The sequence below is a fragment of the Macaca nemestrina genome, chromosome 7, assembly GCF_043159975.1.
Source record: "Macaca nemestrina isolate mMacNem1 chromosome 7, mMacNem.hap1, whole genome shotgun sequence".
Lineage (NCBI taxonomy): Eukaryota > Metazoa > Chordata > Mammalia > Primates > Cercopithecidae > Macaca > Macaca nemestrina.
The window spans coordinates 79,965,821-79,978,296 of record NC_092131.1 but is presented as its reverse complement, the minus strand read 5'-3'; the positions used below and the strand labels follow the sequence as shown (position 1 = coordinate 79,978,296).

The 12,476-nt window shown below is 32.9% G+C and overlaps 1 long non-coding RNA gene across 2 annotated transcripts in view; it reads right to left on the bottom strand.

Annotated features, from left to right (window-relative positions):
* LOC105477903 (uncharacterized) overlaps positions 1 to 12,476 on the bottom strand; it is a 185,569-nt gene that overhangs the window by 134,127 nt on the left and 38,966 nt on the right. For both annotated transcript variants that reach the window (XR_011625378.1, XR_011625379.1), the window contains exons 2-3: positions 5,207 to 5,326; positions 4,102 to 4,227 (exon numbers count right to left, since the gene is read on the bottom strand). This is a non-coding gene — a long non-coding RNA (uncharacterized lncRNA). The remainder of the gene's footprint in view (positions 1 to 4,101; positions 4,228 to 5,206; positions 5,327 to 12,476) is intronic.

Genomic DNA, 12,476 nt, shown 5'->3' with positions numbered 1-12,476 from the left:
ATTATGAGACCAGAGGTGGGTCTGTCACACATGGCTTTTATTACATTGGGTTATAATCCTTCTATAGCCAGATTTTTGCATTTTATCATAAAGGAATTTTATGTTTTATCAAATGCTTTTCAGCATCAATTGAAAAAATCAACGTTCATTCTGTTGATATGATGTATCACACTGATTGATTTGCATATGATGAACCATCCTTGCATCCCAGGGATAAATCTCACTTGGTCGTGATAAATAATCTTTCTAACATACTGTTGAATTTGATTTGCTAGTATTTTGTTGAGAATTTGTGCATCAATATTTATCAGAGATATATTTGTTTGATGTGTCTTTGTCTGGTTTGTGTATCAGGGTAATATTGGCCTTGTAGAATGAATTTGGAAAGAATCTCTACGCAATTCTTCAGAACAGTTTAGTAGGATTGGTGTTAGCTCTTCTTTAAATATTTAGTAAATTTTTGGCATTGAAGCTATTGAGTCTTGGACTTTTCTTTACTGGGAAACTGTTTATTACTGCTTTCTTCTTGTTACTTGTTATTGGTCTGTTCAGGTTTTGAACTTCTTCCTGGCTCAATCTTGTATGTGTCTAGGAATTTGTCCATTTCTTCTAGGTTTTTTTAATTTATCAGCATAAGTTTCTCATAGGAGCTACTAATGATCCTTTGAATTTCTACAGTGTCAGTTATAATGTCTTCTTTTTTATCTCTGATTTTCTTTATTTGGGTATATGGGATTTTCTTTATTTTTCCATTTTTCTTCATTAGTCTAGCTAAATAAAACTTTGTCAATTTTATCTTTTCTAAAATAAAACTTTTTATTTCATTCATTTTTCTATAGTTTTCTTCATTTAAAATTTATTTATGCTCTCATCTTTATTATTTATTTTATTCTATTAATTTTGAGTTTTATTTGCTCTTGCTTTTTAGTTCTTAAAAATGCATTACTAAGTTATATATTTGAAGTGTTTGTTCTTTTTGATGTAGGCACTTATAGCTATAAATTTTCCTCTTAGTACTACTTTCACTGTATCCCATAGATTTTCATGTGTTGTGTTCCCATTACCATTTGCTTCAAGAAACTTTTCAATTTTTTTTCCTAATTTCTTTATTGACCCACTGGTCATCTAAAAGCATATTATATAATTTTCATGTGTTTATATAGTTTTTAACATTCCTCTTACTATTAATTTCTGGTTTTATTCCATTGTGGTCAGAGAATATGCTTGATATTACTTTAATTTTTGAATATTGGTTTTGTAACCTAAATATTGCCTACCCTTGAAAATGATCCATGCACTGGAGAGATGAATGTGTACTTCAGGTTTTGGATAAAATGTTCTGTAAACATCTATTAGGTCCATTTGTTGTACAGTGCAGATTAAGTCTAATCTTTCTTTTTTGAGTTTCTGTCTGAGAGGTCTGTGCAATACTGAAAGTGGAATGTTGAAGCCTCCAACTATTATTGTATTGTGCTCTATCTCTCTCTTTAGCTCTAGTAATATTTGTTTTATATATCTATGTGCTCCAGTGTTGGGTGCATATATATTTACAATTATTATCTCCTGATGCTAGATTGACTCCTTTACCATTATATAATGACCTTCTTCTCTCTTCTTACAGTTTTTTTGTCATGAAATCTATTTTGTCTGGCATAAGTTTAGCAATTTTGGCTTTTTTTTTTTTTTTTTTTTTTGGGTTTCTATTGGCATGAAATATCTTTTTCCACTCCTTTATTTTCAGTCTGTTTGTGTCTTTATATGTAAAGTATGTTTCTTGTAAGCAACAGATAAATGGGTCTTGTTTTTTTAATTCATTCATCCTCTTTACGTCTTTTAATTATTAGTATAGTCTATTTACACTTGGTATTGTTATCAATAAGTAGAAATTTACTCCTGCCATCTTGTTATTTGTTCTCTAATAGTTTTGTGGTCTTCTCCACCTTATTTTTATTCTTTCTGTCTCTCTTTCAGTGAAGGTGATTTTCTCTGATGGTGCAATTTAATTTCTTTTTATTTTTTGTGTATTTGTTGCATAGTTTTGGATTGGAGGTTACTGTGAGGCTTGCTAAGACTATCTTAAAACCCATTACTTTAAACTGATGGTAACTTAATCGTGATTGCATAAAAAGCAAACAAACATGGAAATAAAAACCTAATGAAAACTTCACATGTTAACTTTATCCCTCCACTTTTCAACATTCTGTTGTTTTTCTATATGTCTTACTGTACCAGGTCTTCAAAAGCTGTAGTTACTGTTTTTGCTTGGTTCATTACGTAGTCTTTCTACTTAACATAAAATTAGTGTTATAATATTATATTTTTCTGTGTGCTTACTATTACCAGTGAGTTTGGTACATTCTGATGATTTCTTCTTGCTCACTAGCATCTTTTCTTTCAACTTGAAAAACGCCTTTCAGTATTTCCCATAGGAGAAGTGGGGTGCTGATGAAATCCCTCAGCTTTTGTCTGGAAATGTCTTTATTCCTCCTTCATGCTTGAAGGATATTTTCAACAGATACACTATTCTAAGATGAAAGTTATGTTCCTTCAGTACTTTAACTGTTTCATGCTGCTCTACTGGCTTGTAAGGTTTCCACTGAAAAGTCCGCTGTCAGATGTATTGGAGTTCCATTGTATGTTATTTGTTTCTTTTCTCTTGCTGCTTTTAAGATAGTTTCTTTATCCTTGATCTTTGGGAGTGTAATTATTAAATTCCATGAGATAGTTTTCTCTGTGTTCAATATGCTTGGTGTTCTATAATCTTCTTGTACATGAAAGCAGATACCTTTCTCTAATTTTGGAAGCTCTGTGATATTACCTCTTTGAATAAACTTTCTACTTTTATCTCTTTCACTTTCCCTTCCTCCTTTTTAAGGCTAATAATGCTTAGATTTTCCCTTTTGTGGCTATTTTCTAGCTCTTTCTTATTCTGTTTTCATTTGTTTCCCCTGGCTGTGTATTCTAAAATAGCCTGTTGTCAAGTTCACTAATTCTTTCTTCTGCTTGATCAGTTCTGTCATTAAGAAACTCTGATGCATTATTCAGTATGTCAACTGCATTTTTCAACTCTGAAATTTTTTCTCTATTCTTCTTAATTATTTCAATCTCTTTGTTAATTTTTTCTGATATAATTCTGAATTCTTTCTTTGTGTTTTCTTGAATTTTTTTGTGTTTTCTCAAAGCAGCTCTTTTGAATTCTCTGTCTAAAACCTCACTTATCTCTGTTTCTATAGTACTGATTACTTGTGCCTCATTTAGTTCATTTAGTGAGGTCATGTTTTCCTGGGTGATCTTGATGCTTGTAGAAGTTTATTGGGGTCTGGGCATGAAAGACTTAGGTATTTGTTGTAGTCCTTACAGTCTGGGCTTATTTATGCCTGTCCTTCTTGGGAATTCTTTCGAGGTATCCAAGGGAAATTGAGTCCAAAGCCCATGAATGCTGTGGTTTTTGCAGACTTCAGAGGTACCAACTTGGTGGTCTCGGATAAGTTTCAAAGGAATTTTCTGGATTACGAGGTAGAGACCCTTGTTCTTTTCCTTATTTTCTCCCAAACAAATGGAGTGTCTCTGTGCTGAGCAGCCTGGAACTGAGAGTGTCCTGATAAAACACCCCTGTGGCCACCACCACTGGAACTGTGTGGGTCAGACCTGAAGCCAGCACAGCATTGTGTCTCACCCAAGATCTGCTGTATATACTACCTGGCTACCATGTATGTTCACTCAAGACCTTATAGCTCTATGATCAGCAGGTGGTGAGGCCAGTCAGGTTTTTGTCCTTCCCTTTAGGGTAGCAAGTTTTACCAAGCCCTGGGCAGGTCCATAGATACTGACTGGGAGCCGGAGACTAAAGTAAAAAAAAAAAAAAAAAAAACCTTAGTAATTTGCCTGATGCTGTATTCTACTGTGGCTAAGCTTGCACTCACACCACAAGACAGTCTTTCCCACTCTTCCCTCCCATTTTCACAAGTTGAGGAGCCTCTCCTGTGGCCACCACCACCAGCAGCCCATGGGGGAGTTCAGCCAGCTCACCACTGATGTTCAATTAAAGCCCAAGAGCCCTTCAATTAGCTTATGATGAATGCTGTTAGGCCTAGGACTCACCATTCAGGACTCGGTCTCCCCTCCGGGCCAGAGAAGATCCAGAAATTATATACAAGAGCTTTGACCTAGATTCAGAGACCCCAGGAGCCTGTTTGTTCCTCCACCCTACTGTGGCTGAGCTGGTACCTAGGGTGTAAGACAAAATCCTCTTTACTTTTCCCCTGCTTTACTCAAACAGAAGGAGTCTTTTATCATAACCACCACAACTGGGAATGGGTTGGGAAACATCTGAAGACAGCACATCTCAGAGCCCTAGTCCCCAGTGGAGTACTACCTGAGTAACACTGCTAGTTATTCGGGGCCCAAAGACCCTTTAGTCAGTAGGCCATGAATTCTTCCAGGACTAGTTCCTTCCCTTCAAGGCAGTGGGTTCCCTTTTGACCCAGGGTGCGTCTAGAAACGTAATCTGTGAGCTTAAGCCTGGAATGGGGACTTCATGACTCTGCCTGGTCCCCTAGCCTACTGTGGTTGAGCTGGTATTCAAGATGCAAGATAGAGTCTTCTTTACTCTTTGCTCTCCTCTCCTTAAGCAGAAGGAGGGAGTCACTTTGTTGCTGTGAGCTTCACTGTCTGGTGTTGGGGGAAGGATAGCAGAAGCACTCCCTTAGCCATCCCAGCTGGTGATACACTATGTTGTTGCTTCCCTAGTCCTCTGCCTCTGGGCCAAGTTCAGCCCCAGAAGTTACCCAGGAATTACAAGCCTTGTGTCCTATACTGTCTTTCAAGTTTACCTAACACCTCAAAGCACTTTGACCTGTAGTGGTGAGGCTTGCAAAAACACTCAAGTTCTGACCACTGGGCTAGGTGATTTCCCTCTGGCTAGGTCTGATCCAAATACCTCCTCCCTGTGTGGGCACTGGCTGAGCCCAGCACAGCTTTGTTCTCCACTGTGACAGGGCAGTACTGAGTTCAATGTAAAGTCCTGCAGTTGCTGCACTCTCCCTCCCTCAAAGGCACAAATTCTCTTCATTGCAAGGCTGCTGCTAGGGATGGAGGATGGGTGGTTTTGGCAATTCAAGACTGTCTCTCCCACCCTCTTCGAGGCCTCTTTTAGTAAGATGAAGTTAAACTCAGGTTTTAACTGATTTTATCTGTGATTGCTCACCTGAGCTTTGGTTCTTATGATGGTGCTTTTCTGTGTGCAGATGGTTGTTAAAATTTGGTATACCTGCAGAGGGGACAAACAGTGTAGGCTTCTATTCTCCAATCTTGTGCTGCCTCCTCTCTGCAAAATTAATCATATAAATTAAAAACACTGATTAAATTTTTTAAAGATATTATTCAGATCACATTCCCTGATCAAGGTGTTATAAACTTTAAATTTATTAATAAAGTATTCATTTTTGTATTCTAAAAAAACCGAAATTAAAATAACACCAAAGCATGATATGTATCAAAACGATTATTGTGTCAGAAAGTACAAAATATAATTAAATATTAATTTAATTAAAATAAAATTTAGAAGATGAACCAAATTTCCAAAGGAAAATTAGTAACTCTAAAAACAATTTTACACAATAATCTTAGAATTAAAAAATATATTCAAGGAAAAATTACTTTAGCATTCAATTAGTATATCTAGGAAAGAAGAAACATTAAAAAAACAGAAAATAAAATTAAGAAAATAACATATGTTAAAACAGAACTGTCTACAATTTATAAATATATTCATAAAATATAGAGCTTTTTCTGAATTTTATACAGAAAATAAAAATTCCTTAAATGTAGTCAAGAGTGAAAAAAGGTAGCAAAACTACAGATACCACAACATAACTAATAGAAACAACCACAGTCTTGGGATGAATTAAAAATTATAAATAAAATGTTATTTATAAAGTCAATTTTTTAAAAAATTTAAAAATGAGCAGTCAAACTGGAGAAAATTTATTCTTGACACCTCACTGCATTATAACTTCTGAGGAGTCAGGCATTGTCTCAACTTTGATCACCATTATGTAGTCTTTGCCTAATGCAAAATAACTAGTCAGTAAAAATCTATTGAAAATAAACACAAATAAATAAATGAGTATTCTCTCATATTAATCAATTACAAAGAAAACACAACATATTCAACCTCATAGGAAATATAAATAAAAGCAATGATTATACATGTTTTCATATATCTTAGCAAAAATTAAAACATTTGTTAAGATTACCTGTTTTTGACTTGTAGAAAGATAGATTATTTCATAGCACTTCTAGGAATTTAAATTGGTAGAGCCACTTGAGAGGGAGTTATGGAAATATTAAATATTCACCTACTCTATCATAACAAAATCCCACTTTAGTATATTCTCTCTAGAAAATACTGAGGTATGGACACAAGAAGCATATACAGGAATATTTCTGCAACATTGTCAACAATAATCAAAGGAAGTGGAAATGTTACTGAGGACAACAAACATTTAATTCACAGGACTTGGCCAAATAAATTACATTACACCAATTCCATAGAAGCTAGATTTGCTTTAAGTGTAACCTCCCAGGAAACAATTAATTTGATTAGTGAAAGGCACCCTCTAACTTTATGCTTTCTTTTTAATTCCAGAAGTTTTTATTATCTGTAATGTTCACTTTTTTAATGTTGACTTTGACTTTTAAATATCTTATGCTTAAGAAAATGCTTTAAAATAATTCTGTGGTTTACATAGCTTAGATATTCATACTTTTGATGAGTAGCATTTTCAGGCTATCAAATATGAAATTCTATGTGGGTGGGCAAAACTTTCTGCTTTGAAAGTTGCAAAACTCAATTCATAATAATCATCTTGTCTAATCACACACACTGTTATATTCTTTAAAATGATTTTAATACATTTTTCTCAAACAATTGGAATTGATGTCTTCATTAAAATGTACATGGATATTACAAGTTGATTTATTTGAGTTTTTTACCCAGTTTCCTTACAGAAGTTTCTTGTCTATTCAATTTTATTCAATTAAAGATATTTCTAAACTTCTAATTAACTGCCAAATTATAGTCCAGTTGTAGTTCCCATTGTATAGGTATATTTTTAAAGCTACATAACTGAGCACAAACTGTTTCCTGTTGCGGAACCTTGTTTTCATCCTACGATATTAGGGATGGAAAAGTAAAGAACTAGACAAACCTAAATAGTTAGGGACTGTTGACTGCTTCAATTCACCTGCAGCTAACCCACCAAGTGGGATACCCTGTTTGTTAAGAAATGCTGTGCCAAGGATATAGCATTTAATGGCTTTGGCAAGAAGAATGATTTTCATCAGCTGTAACAAACAAGTTCCTCATCTCCAACCCTACCATCTGTTCTCCTGGTTCCCACCCAGAACACTATCTATGGTCTCAATTGAACAGGTTTCAGACTGCCTAAGGTCACTACACAATCAACCTTAACAGATGGCATCACAGCGAATATCTAAACTGTAGCAGTGGCCAAATGCAGAGGATGCTCCTCATCATTGAGGAAGAATGTGCTCTGTGCACACTGCCCTGATGTTCTGGTTCTACTCAACATTGCATGTGAAAATAAGGCTCCATCGTCTTTGTATTAATAGATTAAGTAGACTTGATTTTGCACTAATTTTTCAGTGAATTTTATGTCTTAAACTTTGTTTTCTAGTATTTTCTTTGCTTTGATATAATTAGATAAAGACAATACTTTGAGATAATATCTACTATTAATGACGACAGAATATTATGCATGTATTTAAGAGGAGAAGTCGCCCAGGTATGGTTTGTTTTATTGCTTTTGTTTTGTTTTGTTTTCCTAGGAAATCTTTGTGTACTGAAAAGCAATATTATCTGCTGTAAAAATCATTGCATACAGCATAAGATACTGATAAGTATTTAATAATGAACACCGCATATTTTAACTTTAAATTAAGCCCTGTTTAGCACCCATACAGCCATGCTTATCTACAGTGGACTGACATTCTCACTTAGATTTCTCAACATCATTTCAAAATCAAGAGTAAAAGGCATCATTCTTGCTCTTAAAAAAAACTTGAATCCATAATTTCCACAGTTCTGTTATGTGTAGCTTCATTTCATCATTAACCTAGTTTTAATATTTGGACACAAAGAATGCTAGAATTTAAAGATCATCTAGTCTTTCATTCTTCCCCCAAATTTGCACCTTTATTTATGTATTCCATCTTCATTTCAATAATTCTGGCAGCCAGATTTATAACCCTCGTTTGGAAGTTGGACAAATCCTTTCTCAGGAAGGAAAGCGGCCCAAGAGAAAAACTTGCAGATACTAAAAGTTTACAAACCCCAGTGAAAATTATCAGAGAGAATTTTCTGTAATAAAATCTCCCATTCACAAGTCTCATTAGACACACTGAAAAATGCAAGACACAGTTCAGGAAAAACATTAAAATTAGCATAAAAATAAAATAAATGCAAAATAGAAGATGAAAATCAAATACATTATCAGTTTAACAATATCAGTAGCCAGATAACAGAAAATTCAAACAACAAAATAAAAGAAGGAAAAATACTAGAGGTCAAGTAATTTTTTTAAAAAATTTAAAGACGCTAATTTTCTACTAAAAAGATTGGTCAAGTGTACCTGAAGTACAACACTACTACACCATGATATTTTTTCAAAAAAAATTTCAAGATTCTACAGACATAAAGAAAACCTTAACTGCGAGAGAGAATAGCACAGTTCACATATAGGGATCAAAAATCAGAACAGTGGCATTGGAAGCTAGAAGAAAATATAGATGAATGCCTTGCTATTTTGGAGGGAAAATATTTTTTTAACTTAGATATATAAACACGTGAATAATCAAAATGTTGCTCAAATAAACATATTTTCTAAAATATATTATCAAAAAATCTATGTAATGTAAATTATCCAAACATGTATCTTCAGAAGTTCTTTAGGTTGTTATCCACAAAAGTAGGATGTAAACCAAGAAAAAAAAAGACATAATATTAAATCAACTAGTCCAGATCAAAGGATTGGAGAAAGGGCTCAAGAAGGTCTTCAAGAATATTAAAAAATAAAAAATTCTTATAGAGCCCCTAATGTGTTTACTATGTGTAATACAACAGTCACCAAGGGTTACAATTTTCTTAGTAGAAATGATAGAAAATTAAGAGAGAACAGGAGATTGTGAATGTCAGAAATAAGAAAGAAAAAAGAAACAAATATTTCTGTATCACCATAGTCAATCATAGTTAGTGTAAGGTAAATCTTACAAATTTGTTTAATCAAATATTGAGATGTACTTTAATGGGAGGAGGAAAGGATGTTAAGTGAGAACTTCATGGTAGTGATTAAGAAAACTAATTTGTATTACCACAGTAGAAAATCAGTAAAAACCAAATGCCTGAAACTGATAAGCAAAAAAGGGTATTTGAAGAATATCATTTGCAAATATGGAAGTAAACACCAGAATAAACAGATAAAGGCTGGATAAGGGAGCAGACTTGAGAAGATGTATGTCACAATGATGGTATTTCTGATTATTAACCTTAGAGTACCATTTTTCTTAAAATCATATTGACCTATTTCAGCTGAATTTAGGAATGGAAACCTCAATCATTCTGTCTCTCCCCTCAACTCTACCCTGCCCCCACATCTCACACACACACACCAAGGCCATTGTTATATTAACTTAGCACCATTGACTTCTGGGAATTTTGAGAACCACAACTGTAAAACAAACAATTTATGGCAACTCAGATTTTATGTTTGCAGTAACTGATCATGGAGATCATACATGATTTTTCCAGGGTTAACATTATTCAGTCAAATATCTTACTACTGAGTTCTATAGCTTTTCTCAAAATGCTTCCTTTATTCCTCCTTTTCATTCAACTCAGTTTTAATTCAGATACTCTTAGTTGGTTTCTTCATTTAACTTCTCCCACAAAAAATTCATTTTGTGCCTTTCAACCAAATCCATTTTCCTAAAACACTATTTCCAATTTGACATTTACCATGTTATGTTTTCTGTGTTTGCTGAATTTGTCAGGCTGGAAAAGTAGGTTTTAATAAGGTTCATATAACTGTTTGCATAGTGATGGTCTTTTTCTATACTACTGAAAAAAATGTAATTCTTCTTTTTAAATTTTTTAAAAGATAGTTCCCTATAAATGTAATACAGTGCTTTTATATGTAACTTAATATTTTTATTCATGTTTACACAGTTATTGCTCAGGTTTTTATGTCATATTGAATCAGCTTAAGGAAATACAGTGTGTATGTATTTTTCATTCTATTATCATAAAAAGTATTTTCTGTTGCACTTTTGTAACTTCTGTCATATGTTACTATATTTTTTCTCCTACTTTTAATTATTTTAAATTGTTCTTATTCGTATTTATTTAGATTTGTTGATATTGTTTGCTAGTTGCTTTACAGAATAAGGTGAATCAATGGTTAATTTACTCAATTATCTACTCAACAATTCCTTAGTAAAATTTTATTAAAATTAAAATATTTTTTCAAATTAATAAAGACATATATATTAAATGAATAAAAGTTCAAACAACAGTGAAAATCAAAAAGTGAAGAAAATGGTCCAAACAGACAGAAACAACCAGCACTAACTTTTTGATATACAGTCTTTCAGTCTTTGCTTTGACCAAACGGGCAGAGACAGCCACACAGAGAAAAAAATGCAGGGAAAAATGTTACTTGTTTTACACTGATAGAAGCTACTTTACAACATTGCGTTATAACTTAACATTATTTCAAGAATATATTTAAATATAAATATAGACATATACACACATATGTATGTCTCCATAATAAAAAGTTAACAAAATATTATAAGAATGCACCTTGGTTTATTTTACCAGTCCAGTTTTTTGGACATTTAGCTTGTTTTTAAATTTTTACTCTAATTAATATTCCACTAAAATGAACATCTTGATAGAAACATTTTTGCATGCATTGGCAAATATGTACTTAGGATAAATTTTTAAAATCTCTCTTTCAAAATTCTCTTTCAAAGGAAATGTTCACCTATAAATTATTCCATATAATTACAGAATTGATTTCTGCCAATACTAATACTCACCAGATGATATATGTGTTTCAATAAAATTAGGAAAGAAAATTATCCCTATATATTTGAAACTTGTGTAGGTGTCATTACTGAGATTTGAATTGTTTTATGTAAGGTATTTGTACATTTTTTCTTCTGTATTATGTCTTTTTTCTCTTTTTACAGTAATATTCTTTTTAATTATTATGAAAAGTGATTTATATAAAAATGTAGTTTGCCTTTTCCATGTATATTTCCAAGATTCATTTATAATTTGTTGATGTCCTGTTAATACAATCAAAAGTTGATTCACTTTCAGTATGAAAGTAATGTTTACAATGCAGTCAACTAAAATGTTTTCCTCTATGATTTTTGGTTTTGAGGAGATACTTTAAAAGGTCTATTTCTACAAGATTATATATTTACTTATATTTTATTCTAATACAATAGCATTTATTTTTATCTTTCTGGAATTAATTTTTATTTGTGATTGATGTATTGTTTTGAATTAACTTGTCCTAAAATATTTTATTTTTCCTCAAATGCCAATAAATAACCCATTAATTTTCTGCTAATTTACAATAACATTTTAATTGTATACTGTCAATTTTTCTAGGATGAATTAATTAGGTAATCAATGATTAGCAAAAAGAAGACTATTGTCAATATAATACAGAAGCCAATTGGTTCATATATGAAATTTCTTAGCCCATTAAGGATTTATTAAATCAGGTAATAGCAACTAAAAACACTAATGTAGTTTAACACATTATGACACAGAGCAAACACCCATCAACCCCAGCTCTTATTGAACCTAAGCTTTCTCATTTTTGCCCAATTTGGTCATTGCTCTGCCTTGTAGTGAAGCTCTTTCCAATCTTTGCACATTTTGCCTCTATCTTCACAAATTAGCAGGCTTAATCCTTATTTAGAAATTAAGTTTTACCCATCATAAGAACCCGTGTGAAATTTGGAAGAAGGAAATGAAAGGGGGGGGCATCCCCTTATTGTTGCTGATGACAGCAAGGTTGTAGAAATGTAAGAATAGAGAAGCAATTGCAGCAATCACACCTTACTAACACTCTTGTCCAGGCTCTGCATTGAGGTTCATGAGAGATAAATTAGGTGGAAATGTGGGTACTATGAGACTTTTTGAGTTCTGAATTGCAGCTATGGGGTGGTTTTCTCCAAAGATGTTCTATGACTTCTCTTCCTTTCCAAAATTTGGGAAGTAAAAAAATGCCTTATTTATTATAGTGGCATTGCCTCAGATATCTAGAATGATTTCTATTTGCTGAACAGTCCTTGAATTATATGCTATTCAGTTTGGCTCATTTTATTCATTAAAACATTTTGGGGGAAAAAAAGACAAAACCAACCTTGAGTAA